The sequence below is a fragment of the Lissotriton vulgaris genome, chromosome 8, assembly GCF_964263255.1.
Source record: "Lissotriton vulgaris chromosome 8, aLisVul1.2, whole genome shotgun sequence".
Classification (NCBI taxonomy): domain Eukaryota; kingdom Metazoa; phylum Chordata; class Amphibia; order Caudata; family Salamandridae; genus Lissotriton; species Lissotriton vulgaris.
The window spans coordinates 576905845-576928732 of NC_141696.1; the positions used below are offsets into that span (position 1 = coordinate 576905845).

A 22888-nucleotide genomic window follows, 5' to 3' on the forward strand; every position below is an offset into this window, starting at 1 on the left:
CTGTAATCTGAAATAAAATGAAATTACCTTACAATTATTGTGTAATATGTTAGCATACTTACACAGCTCGGCACCTTTTGTGACGTCACTTCCTGTTGTGACGTCACTTCCTGTGACAGCGTCCCCCCACTTATTTTTTTACGACTTGTGCCCTGCAAATATTGAATTTAATTCTCTTACAGTCACTTATAAAGACCTCTATGTCTCTGCCTTTTTCTGAAACAGAGACTCACTGCATCTGTCCTCATTAGGAATCCTCAGTTTAAGGATCAATTGATACTGACAATGCCTAAAATCAAACGGACTAGAATCAGAATTTCTGTAATTCAAACATGTACAACATTTTAACTGACTCCCAGCCCCTCTCCATAATACCAATTCCATCTCTGCATTAAGACTTTTCTTTCTTATTTTCTTCCTTTTGGATTTCAGAGCTTTAATTCCTTGAGGCTAGCTAGCACTTTCGACAAAAATCCTGATGATTATGACGGTGTTTGCAAGAGCGTGAGGAGAAAAAAATCAATAAAGGATGACACAGGGAAAAAAATAATTGACTCCTTAGTAATTCACTTTCTAGGTTACAGAAGGAAAACAGGCACGGGAGCTCGTCATGAGTTACGCCTGTCGTACGCTCATGACGAGCTGAGCTCGTCATGAACCGCGGGTTTTCATAAAAGTCAGCGCACAGCGGGAAAACGTGTAGCGCGCATGGGGTTAAACAGCGGTATAACTGTTTACAGTTGTGTACTGATAACACTGAATCTGAATTATTGTTTGGAACAGATGTGGGACTGTTATATAATAATGAGGTATGAATCAACAGACACAGAGTGGTGGAGTGGGTTACTTGTAAAATTCAGACTCAGAGGTAATTTTATTTAATTTGGATTATAGCCAGTATACAGAGTTATCAAGGTATGGGTGTGCAGAATATATGGACCGTAATTTGGGATATATTTTTTGTTTGCACTTTATTTGTATAGATGGAGAAGCAATTGGCATGTGACACAAAGGGGTGAGCATGTATTTTCATGCCCTTGGTAAGTCATGGGGCAGGACACCTGAGCAAATAAGCATGAGTTGGCAGTGGGCAGAGAAGCAATAAAGATTGGTACGTGATATTACCAAATTCTAGGACCTTGATTTACATTGGACTTGATATCACAACGTGTCAACGGCTTTCACCCCTGTTTTGATAGGCCAATAATTTTATTGGTGTTTTTTGTCCTCGCAAATGGGGGTCGCAATGGGTTGCCTATGAGTCTCGGATGTGACCCCCCTAATTGAGCTCCATGGTTTGATATTGTGGTAGGATATCATTTGGTCTGTTGGGGTGCATATTAGCCAGTGAGAGTTTTGGGGCGGGGTCTAAGATTTCATAACTATACCCAGCATTTAACTAACTAAAATATATTCTCCTTTGCCAAATATAGATTAGATTGTCTTACTAAAGAGACTGTAAGCACATTAACTGCTTTTACGAATGTTAACATAACCATACACAGACGGTCATAGGATGCTTGCAGTACTTAATCTTCCAAAAATAGCAAAGATATTTTGCGATTCAGAGGGTGAGAGTCAGAGAGTTTAAAATGTTAACATTGTTACTGAACACTTCACCTAACTGTAAAGTTACTTTAACCTTTGTCTTTTTTAGAAAGAGTGAGTGGGGGGAGACAGAGTGTGTGTGGCACCCTATGACTTCCGTAATATTTTCAAAATATGTTTTCCCTTCTATAGACAAAATTGTCACGTCATCTTCGATGTACCTTATCACCAGTCCACTTCCTCCCTTTCAGCGTAAGGCTGGCTGGGTCATGGCAGAAACAGACATCAATACAAGGCTTTAATTTTGATGTTCAAAGCAATCCAATGTCTTGCTGCCCCCTTACTTGCAGGAAACTCTTTCCCATCTATTGCTTTCATGACCTCCACATTCCCCTTGTTTCCATCTCATCACTAAGCCCTCACACTTACCCCACCTCCTTATCCCCCTGTGATTTTTCCACCCCTTGACCCTGAGGCACTGTATTGTCCCCACACCCGACCTCTTAGATATTCCTTCCCTACTACAATTTTAAACTAGTCTGAAAACTCACCTTCTCTGTGGGGAGGAAATCAAACTTTTGAAGATAGACTCGGCATCGTGCCCAATTTGATCGCCCTGCCACCTCCAAATAAGATTTATTTGCATTATAACATCGTACGTGCTGTTCACCAAAGCCCTTACAAACTTCTGTTGTATTTACACAACTTGCTAATACTGTATTGGGGCACTTTTTCTTGCTCTGCAAAGTATGAATCGAAACACTAATAGCTCCTCTATAAGAATATTTAAAAAACAAATCACATTTTGCAAACATCAATTGTGAAAGTGTTCCCTTTACTACAAGAAGTAAAAAATAATCCTCACCAAGTGTACGCTTCAGTGGCTACCCATTAAGCCAAATATTCAGGGCTCGAGTCGGGTACCACGCGGGTGGACGGCGTCCCCTCACTTATTTTACCGAGGGGACGCCGTCCCCCCTGCCAAACAGCTGGACTTAACTCTTTGTCCTCTCTGGGACGAGGAGCTCGCCACTTCCTGTCGTGACGTCACTTCCTGTCGTGACGTCACTTTTGGTGACAGCGTCCCCCCACTTCTTTTTTTTACGACTTGTGCCCTGCAAATATTGAATTTAATTCTCTTACATTCACTTATAAAGACCTCTTTGTCTCTGCCTTTTTCTGAAACACAGACTCACTGCATCTGTCCTCATTAGGAATCCTCAGTTTAAGGATCAATTGATACTGACAATGCCTAAAATCAAATGGACTAGAATCAGAATTTCCGTAATTCAAACATGTACAAAACTTTAACTGACTCCCAGTCCCTCTTCATAATACCAATTCCATCTCTGCATTAAGACTTTTCTTTCTTATTTTCATCCTTTTGGATTTCAGAGCTTTAATTCCTTGAGGCTAGCTAGCACTTTCGACAAAAATCCTGATGATTATGATGGTGTTTGCAAGAGCGTGAGGAGAAAAAAAATCAATAAAGGATGACACAGGGAAAAAGATAATTGACTCCTTAGTAATTAACTTGCTAGGTTACAGAAGGAAAACAGGCACGGGAGCCAGATGTGAGATGATGTCAAAAGCAAGGCTTACAACCAAAGCGAGAAAAGATATGACGAGAAGAGAAAAATAACTTCTATGAGTTCAATATGGAGTCAATATATTTCCTCCATAAGCCAATTTGCTCCTTTTTTAATTAATTGGGTTTAATGGATGATGCTTTGGTGCCCTTTGTAGGCAAATGTATTGTGATCAATACAAAAAATGGATTGATTCCACATTATGAATTTTCTAAGCTCTGCCGTTGTGTATCTTTGAGCAATAAATATATGTATTGTGTGCAAATTTGAAGATTTACTATTGCATCAATGTAATACAGCGTGCACTCCCTTTATTCGTCCTATGGGTTAAAGAAGTGGATGTCCACAGAGCGGACATGTCTTAATCAGGCCATCAAGTCATGGTTCGGCGTGATGTGTTTTATCATGGTGGGGTCATTGGTGGTGAAGTGTCATACATTATATATTGGGAGTGGCCTCGTACTCTGAGGTGTTTCGTAAGATGAGCTATGGTGTGAAGGGGTATTGTTTATTATGCAATGCAATGGGGAATGGTTTTGTGTCATACTGCGGGTGATCAAGTAGGGTGTGTTGGTATGTAGTGTGATGTAATAGTATGTGGGGTGGGGTGTTAGGGTACATTGTTGCTTTCCTTGTAAAGCATGGAAAGATGTAAAGGGATTGGGTGCGGAAGAGGTTGTTGAGGTCAAGAGGTATAAAACCAAAAAGAATTCTTCTTCAGCTTTTAAAGTCGATGTAGTTTATTTAAAATTAACGCAATGGGCATTCGAAGGTTGTTGGCCAACGCATGTTTCAAGACTGAAAAATTGATTACAATTTGCTTCTTCATAGCCACTACGTAATTAATATCATCCTAATTAATAAGGGTAATTGTTTGAACTTTTTTGAGGAACTGTGGATCATAAACTCACAACATCTATTGTAAATGACAAAACGTAATAAGGGAGCCTGGTCCAAAGAACACTATGTCTCAACATAGTGTGCTCATTGGGTTTGATCTGCACATGAGCATGATAACTCGTAACAATCTAGCATCGTGCAGCATGGTCTGATGAGACCTTAAGAAGGCTCAGGTGGCATGGTGTCCTAAGATGACATGAAACGCTATATGACTGACTGACTGACTGAAATTTTTATTAAGCGCTCGAATGCCGCGGCATCTTGGCGCTGTAGATTAGAAGGCGATGTGAGGCAGATCAGGGTAGAGAAAACAGCCATGTTTCCAGGGATTTTCTGAACCTCAGTTTGGAGGTTTGTGAGGGAAGTTCAGCAGGCAGTGAGTTCCAAAGTTTGGAAGCCTGATTAGAAAAGGATTTTCCACCCCAACGCACTCTCCGGATTCCAGGCACACAGACCAGGTCTTGATTAGAATTCGGTTGGGCACATATCGCGGGAGGAGTTTGGCCAGGTCATCCGATCCTTTTCCGTGAACGGCTTTGTGGGCCAGGCAGAGGGCCTTAAACTGAACTCTCCTCTTAATGGGCAGCCAGTGTAGCTCTCGAATGGCACGGGAGGTGGGGTGACGCCTTGGCAGGTTCAAAAGAACCCTGGCGGCCGCGTTCTGGATAGCCTGCAGCTTGATCATTTGCTTCTCTCCCGTACCAAGATAGAGAGAGTTGCAATAGTCAACCCGAGACATTACCAGGGCGGCAATAACAGTCTTTTTTAAGGTGGGTGGGATGTAGGGCAAGGTTTTTTTAAGTACCTTCATCGTATGAAAACAGGCAGAGGTGACTTGATTAACCTGCGCCGTGCAGGAGAGGTTTTTGTCCAATAGAAATCCAAGGTTTCTGACCTTCTCGGCTGGAGTTGGACAACAACCGGCTTCCGGGGCCACCATAGCTGACTCCATATCGAGGGCTTCTGACTGAATTCTATGACTTCAGTCTTCTCAGTATTTAATTTGAGAAAGTTTTGGCTCATCGGGGTACGGGGTACTGTGTGGTAACAGTTATATGCTTTGATTGGGCACCTGAATCCATACAACTGGGTGACATGTAAGTGGTGCTCCGGGCAGGGTTCAAACCAAACTGAGGCATTTGGTGAGTTGGGTGGTGGGGAAAGGGGATTTTCAAAGGAGGTGTAATCATATTAAGGATAGAGCGTAAGAGTGTGATACGGAAATGGCAAGATGGAAGCCCAATGACGAGGGAAAGAGGATGGTAAAAAAGATGGAAGCACGTGGGGAAACAAGGAAATTGCATGTGATAAAGACTGGGCAAGGGGTATGGCACTGTGTGAAGGAAACAACAATAGAAGAGGGTGGCAGAGATGCCTGGAAGACGATAAGAGCAGGGAGGAGCGGAGGGGCATGACATGGGGAAACCACAGCTAGGGGCCGAGGGTAAAAGGGAGGAGGTGGACTTGGCATGGAAGAATGATAGGAGCAACAACAAGGGACGGGGTCAGGCGAAGGGAAAGGGGTGAGACAATTCACAGAGGAATGCATGAGCACATAAAGCAGTAGTAACAGAGTGCTAATTTACCTTCACCAAAATTCCTTTGTGAATATAATCCTTTGCCTTCCTGCCTTTGCTATCAGTGGTGGCTCCTCTACTAAGGTGAAGGAGTGTCACCCCACTGCTATTCAGCAGTGTAAGAAAATATAAAATGATAATATCTCAATGTTATTATCATGTTATTTGTTCTTGCTTTGGGCACAGCAGCTTCCGGAAGTGGGGCTGTCTGCTGAAGGAACAGGGGAGGGGGTGGGTGATTTTCACCCGGCTCGGGCTGGCCAAACATTCATGCGACAAAGAGATGTGGCACTGCACGCCTGTGTCAGCTGTAATCCAAATGTGTAATTTAATCCTGCTAGTTGTGCGGTGCTCTTGCTCAAACTGACTGGCCCTCGTCAGTACATAACATGAAAAACAAACAAAGACTGTTTGAGAGCGAAGCACATAGCATGCTCTCCACCCAGGCTGTATTACAGCCTGTGTGGAGAAAATGCCCAGGCCCCCATTCCCTCTCTGAGAACTGAACCACAGTGCTCAGACCAATCACAATGCTGGGATTGGCACAGGGTAGCCTGAGTGCTTCCTGGATTATTTCTGTACCGGCCGAGGAAAGGAGTAGAGACACGCGACGAGGAGGATGCTGCGACGTGGACAGGAGAGAAGTTTTTTATTTTTTATTTACACCCTCCCCGGCCCTCCCCCTCCGATCAGTGCCAGCTGCCACTGAAAGTGATTACAAACTTAATTCGGCTGTTACCAAAAGTGCTGCTTTAAGAAGTATTTCCTATATAGAGGGATGTAGATAGAATTGAATAAACTGTGCAGTCCCTGCGCCAGTGAGATGGTCAACCAGGCTGAGTATTTACTGCGATATTTGTCTGTGTGACTTCTAGGCCAAGTGTTGCCAGACTGACTCAGCATTCACCTTTCTGGGATCAATACAAGGAGTTATCTAATTTTTATTTATTGTGGCGTTATTTTGATTACAGGGCCTGAGGGCCTTGGTTGTCTATACAATATTATGTGTATAGGCTAAAAGTAGTAAAGCAGCTATCCAAATATATAAGGGGTCAATGCACCTACATACTTACAAATAACAACAAGAACGAAATAAAAAGGAACATGTGCAACTGCGAGATACATTTTATAGCAGCGACCTAAGAAGTCAATGCAGATGAGCACCCTTCTCTGCACTGAAGTTAAAACAAGTAGCAAATTAGGTTTAGGAGACCAGCAACCTATCACTGGGATGGGGTAAGCGTACAAACAACAGTATATCAAACAAAGAAGATGGGGGACTAGGAGCTAGTTGAGGTCCAGTAACCATGCTCCATGTAATATTATTATTCCAAAATGTGGGTTTCTGTTCATATTGAGGCAAGACTAGTGTCCAGAGAGAAGGTAAGTGGTGAAATACGTCTCTAGGCTCAATTTTCTCAACATGAGACAATCACAAGTTGTATCTTGTAGCACGTATGGCTGAGGGTAGGTGTAGCAGACACGTTCACCCGGCATAAACCCCCGTTACAGTGTTGGCTCCTATGCGATAGCTTATGAAGCCTATTGAACAACATTAATAAGTCGGAATACCTGTGGTTACCACGAGCTGGTGCCACCCTCACCAAAATACAAGGGGGACCGCTCCACCGCTTAGTTATATAAGGGTTATTTATATTGAATCTCCCACTTATAAATAACCATTTTTGGTCCTGATGCAGCGCCAAGGATCGTTTTGACTACCGCAAGGCGCAAAACATGTCGAACTTTTAGTGACTAGGGTACATTATTACTTCACTAGTAACAACAAACTACGTTTTGTTTTTTACTCTAACAGGGGAACCAACACATTAAAAAAAATGTGGTATCCCCTAGCCAGTTTTGATTTACTCATTCACACACTCACCCTTCACAACCTCTTTCAAGACTCACACCCTCACTCACTATACGACGAAATAAAAAGATCTCTGCTAAAGAGACCTTTCGAGGGACCCGTAGGGCATTGCAGTGCTGGCCCTACGAGGAGCAACGCCCAATGATGAAGCATGACATCCCCTGGGATGTGTGAGGGCAACAAGAGACACAACTTGTTATTGTCTCATGTTGAGACAATTAAACCTAGAAACGTATTTCTCCACTTACCCTCCCTCGGGACACTAGTTGTGTCTCAATAGGAACAGAAACGCTAATTTTTGATTAATACAAACAACAGTATGCAAAGGAGCAACCTAGGTTTGTATGAGACAGGGAGTTTTCAGACACCCACCCCTGGCTAACGAGGGGTATTAACCTGAACCTGTCTCAGGATGCTTGTTTCCGGTGCAGGGAAGACCTGGCTGGGCAGTTCGGGCTGGACTGCTCCCATGAGGAACAGGGTCAAGACTGATTTGCATATGCCTGGGTCTGAACTGGGGTGGCAAAGTGAGCTAAAGATCGATGATGGATTCAATACAGATCTGTGACTGGGGGTGAAGGCGCAGTGCTCCGTCGATCATCTCCTTGTGTTTGTTTTGTTTGCCCTAATTTGGCAGTGTATGCCCAGACGTGGGTGAGTTGCTCACTTTGCCACTGGATTCAAGCTAGCCTGTCTTATCAGGGGAATTACCCTGAAACCGGTCCCAGGATGCTTATTTCCGGTCCAGGGAAGGCCTGGCTTGGCAGTTTGGGATGGACTATTCCCATGAGGAACAGTGTGAAGACTGATTTGCATATAGCTGGCTCTAAACTGGGGTGGCAAATTGAGCCTAAAGAACGATGATGGATTCAACCCAGATCTGTGACTGGGGGTGAGTGTCTGAAACGTTTCAGCGCTCCATCCATCATCTCCTTGTGTTTGCTTAATTTTCAATTAACCAATCTACTGCAGGCTGGGCTAGGTACACACACCTTCTCGGCACCAGGATAGCCTTGTGGGTGACAGTGTGCTTTAATACAACAGGTTACAAGTCCTAAAAAAAGAAGCGGGGGACTAACATAGTTAGGCAGTAAGCGAGTGACATCACGGTACATGGCACAACACGTGACATCACAGGGAATGGCATCACAAGAAGTGTCATCACAAGAAGTGGCATTAGATCTTAAGCCCTCACATATATGTTTAACAAGTCCATCATGAGTACATTTGAGCACATTTCTAGTACACATGCAAACACTCCTGATTTAGCCAGAGGATTCACACTTTTGGAAGTAACGCATAAAACAATGTTGCCTTTTGTCAGCGTAAAGCTTCTTCTACCCAAGAATTGAACAAACTTACTCTACTGCCATCCTACTCAACCAGTCATAATATTCCACATACAGCACATTTCCATGTAGATGTGATTGCTTTAGCTGCCTGCGCACTTGATGTGCGAGCACTCTCCTATGCTAAGTATTCTAACTCAGCCTTACCCACCTGCATGCATTTTAGGAGATTGGGGCTCATTTTTCGCCAACAGACCATGACACAAAGCAAGAGAGAAAGACAGAAAGGGAAGAAAGGAGAGACATATGAGAGCAATCATGAAGGCTGAAAGGGGGATGAAAAAACAATCAGCAAGAATAAGTAATTTTAGGGTAGTGGAAGAAAAAGGTTATGACAACCTTGACATTCAGCAATAGAACCTTAAAAAAGAGTTTGGGACTCTGGATTTATGTTTTTACAAATTAAACACTGCCCCCCCCCCCGCCCAAAAAAAACAAAATATCACCTCCACATTTAGCAGCAACATCTCTCATGTACTCATTGTTGGTGTAACTAGGTCTAAACCACCCTCACATTGACCAGCTCAACCTGACAGCTCACCCTGGAATCTGTACTACCAGAATGCCCACACAAAGAATGGAACATAAATTTCAAAGTAAGAGGTATCAGCTCCCCCTCGAAAGAAGTCTCAGCTGCACAGTATCCAAGGATGAAATGGAAATGATGACAAAGGTAACTCACAAGAAAAAGGCACATGCAATTCCAGTTCCAACTAGCACTTTCGAGAAAATATTGGCCTTCCAGAGGAAATATTACCAGTTTGCATATTAAAAACTACTCAAGTGTGGTGATATAGGAACAGCGAGAGACACCATAAACTATCACCAGTAATCAGAATCTACACTAAACTTTGCTCGCTGATAAGACCTTTGCATATTCTACACGTTACACTGCCAACATGGTGCACCAGAGACGGCCTACTTGTTTTTATTAACACTAACCTGTGGGCTCGCCTATTCACTGTAACCTCATCCTGAAGGAGCCAGCCCTAGCTAAGCACACATGATCTTTCATTTCAAAGACAGCATAACTGTGAATTACATCAGTCTCCCAGACCTAAGAGCTTCATAACAACAAAGTGAACCTGTGTTATTGTGTTTTAATACAGAACATTGCCAACTTTACAACATCGCTGCAGTAAGTAGGTGTGAGAAGAGCAAAAAACAAAATCACCCATACCACAGCACGGTAACAATCTGGCAAAATTTAACCCACCCATATCCAGCGCTCTCGAATTTCTAAAGTTACAAAAATGCAACTTGTCTTCCTTTCAAGGAAAACAGCTCTTCGACATTTAGTGATTGAAACTGGCAAATAAAGCACACAACTTCAAACGTTTTGAAATCATTTTTTGTTGCAGTGTGACAAATTTAGATACTTCTGCATAAAATTGAAATATTTGGGTCATGGAGGAGTAAGTAGGATTATGTGAGGCAGTCCTTATTTTAAGGTAAAAGTGCACAGTTACAGCATCTGCCAGCCACCCATGCATCAACCTAATGTGTCAAGAATTAGAGACAAAGCATTAACATATGATGTAAAACAGGAGAAATAAACATATGTTCATCTAATGGTTGAAATGAAGTGCACCATGTATAATAAGAATCCAGGATGTGGGGAAAGATAAGTTTGACTACAAGGTCCACCTGCCTCCCTACCCTCATGAAGCTCTAAATAGGACGCACTAAACAAAAATGCTAACATAGAGACCAAATGGGTTGGTATGTATGGCATGTATGAGTATGGTGAATGGAAGTTTCACAACTGAACGCAAACAAATAGGATACTAACGGGATTCTTGTGAGGTCCTGGTGAAAGCCAACTAGCCCAGTGAGGCATTGGTGTGATGGCTGAAACATGCTGACCCAGGGTTACCAAGGATACTAATTTCCTTAGTGAATCCCCACCCTTTGAAAATAAAATTAAACCTCAGACACCCTCGATTATTTTAAATCTTGGATCCCACCCAATAACCATAGAGTTTCCTTGGCAACCAAGGTTGAGCCCACCCAGATACATAAGGTATCAGGACGAGGACTCTATGATGAAGCATGCCACTTAGAATCCCAGTGGGTAAGAATCCATTTAACACCATAGGGTGATCCCCTTGGGCTGGTGTGGAGGGATAGGCAAAGCATAGTAGGGGTTCCCTCCTATTGTTTTTGAATGGTTAGATGTTTGGGTAGGTGAGCAAACCCTGTATCACTTCTCACTCACTCCTGCTTGGAATATAGTAATAAGAATCTAAGCCACACATATAATGCATTTGGCATGACTTTCATGTGTCTTCTACCTTCCTGCCACACTCTAACCTCATGCACCAAGAATGAAAGACAAAATATTGACCTCTGATGTGAAATAGGAGAAATGAAAAGATGTCTATTCAGAGGCTGAATTGCATTAAGTGAAAGCAGAAAACCTGTATGTTGCTCCTGACCTCTGTATGCTAGATGGGGGCCGCAGTGATGATTGAGGGCTGTTGACCTGGTGCATTGCTCTATCCAGAAGAGGGCCATCACACTATGCAATCCTGTGATCTGAAGGAGACGTTTTCCTGTGTGCACGGTCACAAACCCCAAATGCCAGGAGGGGGCCACTGTAAAGTGAGAGGAGAGTCGTCATGGAGGAGCGTGCAACGATTTAACTAACCAACGCCTCTACCGTAGCATCACGTCTTCTGCTCGCCACCTGGCCGCAGACGCGTGACAGGGCACTCCGACCCTCCAGCAAGAGTGGGTAAGACTGAATACAGGGCCACCAATACGGGCTTGCTCTGACTGACACACTACTGCTTGGAGGCACTTTGACTTTCTCACAACCATCATGGAACTTCTAAGACTTGAACTCTCTAGCAGGCCCTAGCTGAAATACCGCCTCACATAAACAGGGAATAACCTTGATCCTTTTACATGGAATTTGAACTCGAGAGCTGATCCAAGGCAAGTTAGTGTGCCTGCCTTTAGAAGACTCCGGTGTATCAATAGAATATCACATGTGCAGAGAGTTCAGAAAGAACACGAATCAATCATTGGAAGGAAAAGGATACACGGAGAGAACTAGAAGTATATTCATCAAAAAATGTATGTAGATTCAGTAATATAAATTACAATTTGAGATATGGGGAGACAAATAAAAGGCAAAAAATTGATGAACAGAGGTATAAATGACAAACACTTCAGTTCAAAACTTAAACATCAACTCCAATGGGTTATGGCAAAACAACCAGAAAAATTAATTAGCAATGGTTGTATGCTAAAGTCCGTCTCCTGTGGGCGCACACCGTTCTGCTGTTTTCTGGAAATTAATTTTCCTTGGGTTCCATATATTGGACACTTCTCCACAAGTAGTATCCATTACAAGCGCTCTTTGACACACTGTAATTCAGACTTCTATTTGGAAACCACCGTCCAATACCCTTTTCCATTTACGGAAATTTCCATACGGGAATTTACAGGGGGTTTTTACCTGCAATGAATGGTTTGGTCCTGATGATGGTCTTCATGACGGCAGCATTATAGACCGAAACGTCGACATTTGCATCATCTCCATCAACGTTGCACTGGCACAAGCATACAACCATTGCTAATTAATTTTTTTGGTTGTTTTGCCAAAACCCATTGGAGTTGATGTTTAAGTTTTGAACTGAAGTGTTTATGGTGCACCAGAACGACGATTTCTTCGCGCGGAAAGGAAGAGACACATTGGAAAAACACCCCGGGAATAGAGCAACCAGCTGGGCCGGCTCCTTGTTAGTACACGAGAGCCATAATAACGAAGAGGCGGTTTACTTGAAAGCAGAACGCTGTCGGGGAGAGATTTAGATCACCCAAGCACCGGCAGCGCATTATTCAATTTCACTAACTGGATATAAACAAAGTTTAGTGAAAGAGAGAAATCGTGATGCAACATGAAAATGACTCCCAACCCCAGATGACTCTGTAACCCGATGGATTACGAATAGCCCTAGTCCTGAAGAGGCCAGAATTGATTGGCTGAAACGCGTCGACTGTAAAGAGACAGCAGATATAAAAAACTTGATTAATTTAAATAATTTGTTGAGGGACTTAAAGGACATTGGGTTTGAATAATTTTTATCTATTTGTTTTCCTCACAGTAGTCTGTTTGATCTCGATAGGAATGTCTTGTTTATTTTTTCAGTGAGACATCCTAGTTTTGAAACGAAGGGCTTCTATTGTATATATATAAAAAATACATGTATATACAAATGTGTTTGAAATTGAAAACGAAATATATAAATTAAAAATCTCTTCATTTGATAAAATAAAAAATCATTCAGTAAAATTCTAAGGCGTGGTGCGGTTCATGACGAGACATGAGATTGTTAAAAAAAAATAGATAAAGTTTGGTCATAGTAATATAAATACTAAGTAGGGAATACTTTTTCTTTATTCCCTATTATTTCAAGTAAGAATGTATACCGTAGAACCAAGGTACCAATTTCTTCTGAATTTAGTATTCTTCACCCAGGTACCGTTTGGTTTAATGGGTTCCCCCTGTCATTCATAGAGTAATTGGTTTCAAAGACAGTACTTTAAAATATCTTATGGAGTTAAGGCACCTGCTGCAGAGATCTGCGTGTTCCCTGTAAATCTCAGTGAATAATAATGGTAAGATAACTCTGAAGGTTAATGCACTTGCTGGAAAGATCTGTTTTGGCAGCCTCAGTTTTGACTCAAAGTGGCATAGAGGGTTAATGTGTCTCCCGCAAAGCACATCATGTAACATGCAAATGACAGATTTGATTTTATGTAGACAGGTAAAGTGGGTTACTTCTTCAAACACAGAGATCCTTATGTTACTTGAAGTTGCATTGTAAATCTTCTAATATAGCTCAGTGAGCTATGATGGATGATATGCGACTTCTACATCTGGTAACTCTCACTGCCTTCCGTGAAACATATTGTACATTGATTTACAAACATATGATTTACTGTATATGTAAAATGTATGTGTGATGTGAAGCACTCTGACACTTAAGATGAGTAGCGCTACACAAAAACAGTGGTATTTAAATTATTTCAAATACTCCTCAGGGGTTAAGTGCTATATAAATGCAATTTATTCTGCGCAAATACAGGGAAAGATAACCACATCTGACATTCTTACAATGCATGCATATCTCCTAAACAGGAACTGAACAAAGTGAAAAGCTGCCTCTCTTAAGTAGGAGTGAAGAGTTAACAAGGTGAACCTTTGCTTCCCCTCAGCTGCATTTGTGAGGTGCGAGGCTCCTGACCACTCCCAGCCAGGAGACTCGAACAAAAGGAGGCCTGATGACCCCTCAAATTCGTCCTTTGTTACGGGCCCAGCTGGAGTCTGAAAGAAGAGAGCCCCTCCCCGCCTGCACGTTGTTGCTGATGGAGAGCAGACAAGCTGAATGTGTCCTGGTGCTTGAAAATTACACGGGGAGGAGTTAAGCACATTTATTAATGGGGCCCAAATTCTTGGTAGGGTGGATGAGTCCACTCAGTGAAAATAGCGGGTGTACCCCAGACTTGAGCCCTAAATACACATAACATAACTTAGACATACAGTGACAACTACAGTTAACGAACCGATAAACTAGCACAAATATAATGGCTTATTGTTAGTAGGGGGGGAGCTCGCTGTACCTGCTGGGATACGCGGGGGTCTCCAGTGATTTCCGGGCAGCTGCTTGCTGGGCTGGGGCTGCAAGATATGTTCCTCGTCCGACCACTCCCTGCGCGTGTCCTGTGATGCTGCTGCGTAGACTGCGCTCTTTAAAGGCTTTCTCCATCTGTCGCACGGTCAGAACTGGGCGGGGCTTTTCCCATCAAAATCATTAACTCCCAGGGAACGGGGCGCTGCTAGGGTTTCTCCAAACAGAAGACCGAAAATGATCTCTTCGGGGGGGGGAAAAAGATATTTGTGCCGAAATAACAAAATACAAGTCTCTCGCCTAAGATAGGACGAAAAAGCTGGACAGTCATTTTATAAACCACGTTCGCCACAGCCTTAGTTATGGTATGGAGTCACTTTATAAATGTATTAATTTACACGTTTTGATAATTACAATACAATACCATCCCACTAAAGCAACTCGAATGTGCGCGTGTACTTATGTAACATGGATATTTATATTTTTAATAATTGAATGGCATAACTGAATGCATCGACGTCTTTACCTTAAAGGACAAAACAAACGTGTTTTGGTAAAGATATTTGCAACTATAATTGATTGATAGTAAAGCTTGAACGTACAGTTGTATAACGGCAAATCATATTTTTGTCCTACGGTTATTGATACAATATATATCTTCAGTGAGCTTGGCGGTGTCTTTTTAAGATAAAATAAAAGTCATTTCTTCTTGGTAAACGAAAGTATACCATCTAGGTAGGGATCATCAGTCCTTGAAAGGTGAAAAAAATACTCTCAATGCTATACATTTAGGCGACATCTTGCGTAATTTGAGCTGTGTTTTCCGGCGGGGACCACCCGCACTTATTTTTGGGGACCACCCCTTATGTTTCCACATCAGATACTTACCGGGCGCAGGAGATGGAACAACACAAAGGGGCTTACAAGCTTTGCGCCGCGAGTGCCTCTCTTTTAATATGGGAAAAAGTGAGGTACTTGGATTTACAAGAAAGGATCTTGCGAACAAGCCCCAAAGTTCGGAAAGGAGTAGGAAGGAAAAGACGGCAAAACCGCCGCAAACGGAGAATGCAGGGAACTACAAGAGTAAAATGAAAGGGCAGGGCGTGTTTGGTTGATTAAAGAGGCATGGGGTGGATTTAAGGCTACCAGCCTTGGTATTTGGCGCACCAATGTTTAATTGCACTGGCGAGATCTTCTAATCAGAGCTTGGTCACTGGCACTCTTTTACAAATTAAGCACTGGCGGTGAAGGGCTGGCAACAGAATAGGAGCAGCCACAAGGCGTTTACTCTGACAGTGCACTTATTTTTTCTTCAATTCTTCCACCAGAGTAATGAACAAATAAGAACATATGTTGTAGCAACTTTGTTCTGATTTATCTCATGCGACTAACGCACCTGCTGCAGAGATCTGTGTCCCCCCATGGAGTTCTAGGATATAATGGTGGTAAGATTGATTGAGCTTTTATTCGATATGCAAGATATCTTGTAAGCGTACACAAAATACAGCCATTTACAAAACTACAAAAGACATTATTTAAAAAAGCAATTATTAAATGCACATTTAAAAAGGATAAAAGGACATATAATGCCAGAATAAATTAACTAAAAGTGAATTAAACCGCTATTGCCAGTCTCCTGCATCGAATCAACCAAAACGGTTTTAAAAATTTGGCTATACCACAAACAATAGGGAGGGAAGTGTCCGTCATTAGGATGTGCAGGGCTACTAGATAACTACGTGTGCCCATATTGCGGCAAAGGGGTTTAAGCCAAAAACTCCTGGGTTTTGCATAGTCCGGACATTCAAATAGGATATGCGTAATGGACTCTATCCTAGTAGGACAACATGCACAAAAAGGGGACGTGTGGGCACCAGATTTCCACTTAGACACCAGAGCCCCACTCTAAATTTAAAATACAGTGCTCGATCGACTGGAAGAGTAATTAGGTCCAGATAAGGCTCATAGACTACTGCATCTTTTACTGTTAAAAAGGCAGCTGTGGATTTACAATGTTCAGAGTTTGTAACTAGCTGTTCCGCAACCCAATTCCAGTAATGTCTCTTCAGAACCTCTTTTGGTGGAGCCGATCTTGATAACCAACAGTCCCCCAGTCCAATTTCCTCCAAGAGTTTTTTGGTGTCTCTCAGCCATCTAATTTTTGCCCAACCGCCCAAGCTCATTATCTCCGCCAACCCTTCAGCATACGATTTTAACTCTTCACCCCTCCAGATACGTGTCCATAAAAGGAGTGGGCGAAGCCGGGCTTGGTCTTTAATGTTCTTACAACCTGTGTCCAGCAGCACAGGTACTGTTGGAGTGCTCGGAGGGATGGCGATTAAGGATTTCAAGAGCTTGCTCTCTGCTGTTGCCAAGGAGTCCAGACAGCAATGCCCCCACAGTTCGGCCCCGTACAAGGCTGATGTTACTACCTTGGCCTTGTAGATGTTTATTACTGGGGTAAGCGACCTCCTTGGTGATGCCCGGAATTCCCTCAGGAGGGCACCTCCTACTCTCTTGTGGTTGAGGACCATCTTAGCAATGTGAGGTGACCAGTTCATGCTATCCGTGATCCGAATTCCGAGGTAGTCAAATTCGGATACTTTCTCCAAGGCAACAGAATTGAGAATAGGAGGGCGGCCCAGTTTCCTTGGAGGATTAAGGACTAAAAACTTGGTTTTATCCACATTGATTACTAGGCCCTTTGCAACACAGAAGTTCTGGAAACGGGTTAACAGTTTCTGGAGGTCTTGCGGAGTCTTAGAGATCAAGAGCGTGTCGTCCGCAAAAAGCAGGGTGGGGATCCGCACTCCTCCGAGACAGGGGGCGTCGGCTGGTTCTTGCTGGAGATATTCCACCACCCCATTCACATATAATGAGAAAAGGGTGGGCGTCAGAACGTATCCCTCTCTCACACCCCTAGACACTGGTATTTTCTCTGTTAGCTCTCCATTTCTTCCCCAGCGGACCTGAGCAAAGGTGTGGGCGTGAAGGCTAATAAGGAGGGACAGGATGTAAGGAGGCAGTCCCAGCCCATAAAGCACCCTCCATAGCTCCTCCCGGGGGACTAGGTCAAAGGCAGTCCTCAGGTCTATAAAAGCCAGGTATAGACTGCCCTTGCCTAGCTCCACCACCTTCCACCCAAGAAGTGCCAACCTAAACACCTGCTCTATCGTCCCCATTCCTGCCCGAAAGCCTGCCTGGAAGTCTGATAATATTTTATTTTCCTCCACCCAATGGAGAATCCTACCCAGTATAGCTTTTCCTGCTATCTTTTGGGTGGAGTCTATCAGGCTTATGGGGCGGTAGTTCCCTGGGATTTCTCTGCATCCTTTTTTATAAATCGGGACCACCACCGCCCACTTCCAGGAATCGGGCACTGGCCCTCCCATCATAATGTCATTAAGGAGAGCTGCAATAACCCTTCCCCACGCCACTGGATATGCCCGCATAAGGTCCCCCGGGGGACCATCTGGACCTGCTGCCTTGCGGGGGGCTACCCACCCAATTACCTTTTCGATCTCTAAAGGTGTAAAGAGATTATAGGTATGGGGCTCGGATACCAGTGGGGAGGTCACCCTAACATTTAGTTCCCCATCTGCCGGGAGGTATAAAGCCCCAAAGTGTTTTACCCAGCTTTGTGGGGGAATATTACAGGGTCTCATAGTTTCCTCGGGCCTGTTCCGGGAACCTACAAGGTTCCAGAAGCCCCTTGAATCTTTACTTTTGCTAGCATGGAGTAGGTCCTCCCAAAATTTCTCTTCCCACTCCATCCTAGCAATTTTAAGGGATCTATTGTAGGCCTTCCTTGCTTCCAGTATAACGCTATGGGATTTGTGCTTCACTGCCTCTACAAGAGTTGTTTTATGTGCCCTACATGTTTGTGTGTACCAACCATTACCTTGTTTTTTCCTTCGTTTATTTCCTGACTTGCTAGCAGGGATGGTAAACACGTTTGTCAAAGCCTCCACTAGAGAGACAAAGACCCCACTCACCCTACCCACCCCTTCCGAGAACGACCCCAAATCTGACACTGTTTGATTTAAGAGGGTTGAGATTTCTCCAACCCTTTCCTCTGAGAGGACCAATTTAGCCCATTTTAGGCGCCTTCCACAGAGAGAGACTACAGACTCATCGGGGGGAGCTACTACAGGGTTAATAGGACCCTTTTTAGGAAGACACCACCACTGGGCCATGGTTAAGGAAAGTGGGTTGTGGTCACTTTCAATTGTCGGGACCACAACCATATCCCTCACTTGGCTCCAGAGACATACATCTAGTAAGATGTAGTCTATTCTAGAGGTGTGTCCTGGTCTGTTATATGTATGGCCCCCCCCCCCTATCCGAAGTTGTCCTTCCATTCACTGCCCTTAGGTTTAATTCAAGGCTTAGGGAGTATAGCTGTAACGCCACCTCTGACCATCTCCTAATGGGTGGAATCTCTAAAACAGGGATCCCTATCCTAGTGTCCTCCTCGTCCTGGTCTAGGGCTACGTCCGAGCCCAAGGGCTCGAACGTACAGTTCATGTCGCCCGCGACCAGTATACATGACTTGTGTGGAGTTGTATTCAACCTGTCTGTGTCTCCTCTATTCTGCAGTCTAAGGATGCTGCTACCCATATGAGCAGGCCACCCGAGGGGCGTCCTCTCCCTGTTTCCGAGGTTAGCGCAGGCACAGAGTAGGAGGAGAATCCCACCCTATGTACCGACTCCAAACTCCAAGTCTCTTGGAAGATGCATAAGGAGTGCTCATCAACCAGGGCATTCCAGTCTGGGAGGGCCAACTTTCTTGCGATCCCTGCGACATTCCAGCTGAAAACCTTAAAGACTAGGTCCGTCACAGCTGATGTGTCGCTGGTCGCGAGAACACTACTGTCCGCAGGCCTCACAGAAGGAACTTGCAAATGACAATCTAGAGGAATGGGCAGAGAGGCTACCAACCCACTAACGCTTGCAGATAAGGGTGAGGCTGTTCGGAGTGGTGATACTACCATTGGGTCTATTCTATTAACAGTTGCAGTATCTGCAACTGCAACTGTGATTTCCCTCGTGTCGCCCTCCTCCAGTCAACAACTCCCTGGCACCCAAGGGGGGTTCAGCCCATTGCCCCCAACCCAGCGTGTGTCCCAGTCTTGACAAAAACCAAGAGTACTTGGACCCTCCCATGGCGACATAGCAATTTGCCTTGGGTAAAAAAAAGGTTAAGTCCACTACTTTAACCCCTACTGAATCCATGTTTTTTATAGGACTACAGATGGTGCTCACTACTCTGGGATCTTGGAAGTTTATTATTATACAGTCCCCCTCCTGTGTTTTTTCCCCTGCCCTACCCACCCTACTCTGCGAACACTTAGGATAAGCCCATCCACGCCAGTCGGAATTGGCTTATTTGACTTTAGCCAGTGGATGCACTTATTCTTAAGAGATTGGTGGTTCTCCAACTGGCCTTCCTTCAGAGGGGGAACATTTACTAATACGGCGACAAAAGGTTGACAATCTGGTGGGAGGTTTACAGGGGGGATCCGCCGTGTGAGATTTCGAGGGGCCACTGTAGTGACAGCTGGGGCTATAGATTGGGGAGCAGTTTTGGCGACCATTCCTGTCGCTGCTCCCTTGACTTTATCTTGTATACCAGGTGTTTGGCTAGCTTTTACTTTACCTCTGCTTGCCTGGGGCTGCACTTGTGGAAGTGGCTTAGGTGTAGTTTTGGCAACCTCTATGGGTGTTGACGTTCCCTTGGGTTGGGGCCCTGCTGTAGGTGGGGAAGGAATTTTAGGTGCTAGGGCTTGCACTCTACTAGCTTCAGCCTTATTTGGCCTGTTTGGAGGATTAGAATCTACCTGTGGTGGTAAGGAAGCTACTGGGGGCGCACTCCCCTTTGGTCCCATGTCCTGATTGTCGCTCACTCTTTTTAGCTGTTTAAATGTAGTTTTAAGTGAGTAGAACCCATCGAGGGTTGATTGCTCTAGTTTATCTATTCTAGCCCCCAGGCCCTTAACCTGAGTCAGCAAGGGCATCAAGAGGCTATTTACCCTCTCCAAAATGGTATCAATAGTCATGGGGTCGATAAATTTGGGGCCATTATCAGTACTATTACTAGTGGGTGGGCAGTTATTTAAACCCAAGTGTGAGACCACAGCATCCCCCTCCTCCTCAGCCTTATCCTCTGGGAACAGGCCCTTTGCGTCTTTCCCGCCTTGGCCAAAAGACTTACTTGTTCGTTTGTAGAGCGCGGCCTGTCTCACCAGCCTGCCCTTAGTATGGTTGCCTGCCTTTTTGCTTTTAGCCCTTTTATTCTGCCTACTTGCGTCAGTTACAGAAGGCACCCCATCTGGGATTACTATGGTGGGGGTGGGCGATATTGGCAATGGTGACTGAGTTGTAGCTGTGTTTAAGGGCGAATGAGGTGCGGGTGGAGATGATGTGCTTGGGCCACCCTCTCCCTCAATGCCACTAGGAAGAAGCGCAGCCAGATGTTCCAATCTGTCTATGTTTTGCCCTATTTCTAGCAACTGGGGGGGGGGTCTATAGAGCAGCCCGGGACACCAACAGGGTGAGCAGATTGATCCCGCCCACAAGCCGGTGTCAAGGCCTGTGCAGCGGCCCCCAAAGATGAGCGTCTGGAAGGGAGATAGACCTCTGATAGACGGCGTTCGGACATAGCAATCTCCTTTTCTATGACTGCCGCCACTCTGGTGATAAAGCGGTCCATAGTTCCGATCACTGGGCTCCCACCAGCAACTCCCCTTTCGCCCTCACTCCTGAGCAATTTGCCAGAACGGGTTGACATGGTTAGGGGTAAACTCTAGGGAGTCACACACGGCCCACCTGTGCTCCGCGCTGGATGTAAGAGACGTGGCCCAGCCCAGCCTCTGTCAGCCCCTGACTGCCACAGACTGCCCGCTTTTTGCTCGGGCTTCGCTCGGCGTCCCGCTCGCGTCCCGCTGTGCGTCAAGAAGGTCGTTAAAGTAGGTGGTTTTGGGCGGGGGGCGTGTCTCCCAGGAGGCGCGGCCGTGCGCACCTGGGCTGGTGCAGGGACTCCTGGGCTCTGTAGTCCAGGTGATGTTTCGCCCTCCTCCTTGCCGCCTCCTGACTCCAGTGAAGTCCTTAGTGCCTGGCCCCTCGCTGCAGCCCGTGATGCGGCACCCGCGAAGCGGGTGCGGCGGTGTCCAAGGGTCACAGGTCAGCAACAACGATCGTGGCTCCTTCACCTCTCCCGCAACAAGTTTGAGCGTTTGGTGGTAAGGTAACTCTGGTAGTTAATGTTCTTACTGGATAGATTGGAGTGCAGTCTAGTGCCGTTTTGACTCGTCATGAAATAGCATATCATGTCAATGTGCCCGCTGCAAAGTAACGAATGTAACATGCAGGCCACATATTTGAATTCAATTCAAGATAGCTCAGTAGGACACTGCTGCTTTTGCAGAGATCCGAGCTTTACGTGCATATTAAAAGTTCCAGTCCTTTAAAATTCCCAGTCCTTGTAAAACAATTTAGTGACTTATGTAACCAACATTAAGTGGTTCATTTGGGGTAGAAAGTTATGTAAAGAGTTATTAGTGTAACTACCCATGCGATCACATACATCTTGAATTCTTATAGTGTATGCTATCGCTTACATATATACCCGCCACCAAATATAGCTTATTTTTAAAGACCTTTTTAATGGTGCAGTTTTATATAGCGCGAACTCCACCCGAAGGGATTGGAGCGCTTTACATGAGCACCAGCTACATTACTCAAGGACGCCTTAATTATTTTTGGCGGTAGGCATGGTGAGATTACATAATTTGCCTAGAATCAAATGATGTTGAGCGGACACCGACATTCGTACCTGGTTTCCCAGCTCTAAAGTCGGCAGCTCTGGGCGCTAGGCCACATCCACTCACTTGTGGCGTTAAACGCTGTGTTTTTTTCTCGGTGCCAACGTTCCAGGTTCCAGCAAGGTCCCGCCCAGGATGAAGGGGTGCTGAGGAATTTGTAATGAGGCCAATTGGAATTGAACATAAGAGCCTAGCTCTTTCCCTCACCGCATGCAGGGTGAGGGCCAGGGCCTGACATGTCCTGGTGTTTACAAATGCTACCAGTTTACAGCACATGTCACTGGGACTGGCCTGTGGGGTTGTGGGCCTAGATCTGGCTCAATAATTACCCTTCTGATCGGGAATCCGACCGGATTCAAATCCCGTCCCAACAGAAATAAAAGAACAGAAGATGCCGGGATCCGTCCAAACACACATTAAAGTTTAATCAGAGCCACGCAGAGGAGGCTGACGAGTCGCTCTTAAAATGCATTTGCCCCCGAGGATGTAACAGACGGGGCCCAGCTATTTGCATGAGGGGGTCAAAAAAGGTCAATAGTGAATGACACACGTAAAAAACATAATTGCATCCTCGATAAATTGCTTGC

The 22888-nt window shown here is 44.7% G+C and overlaps 1 protein-coding gene across 1 annotated transcript in view; it reads right to left on the minus strand.

The window, feature by feature from the left end:
• Window positions 1–14612, minus strand: part of TAGLN3 (transgelin 3) — a 154634-nt gene extending 140022 nt beyond the window's left edge. The window contains exon 1 of the mRNA XM_086934416.1: window positions 14471–14612. The gene's annotated coding sequence lies outside the window, so the exon portion shown is untranslated. The remainder of the gene's footprint in view (window positions 1–14470) is intronic.
• Between the last annotated feature and the right edge of the window lie 8276 nt (window positions 14613–22888).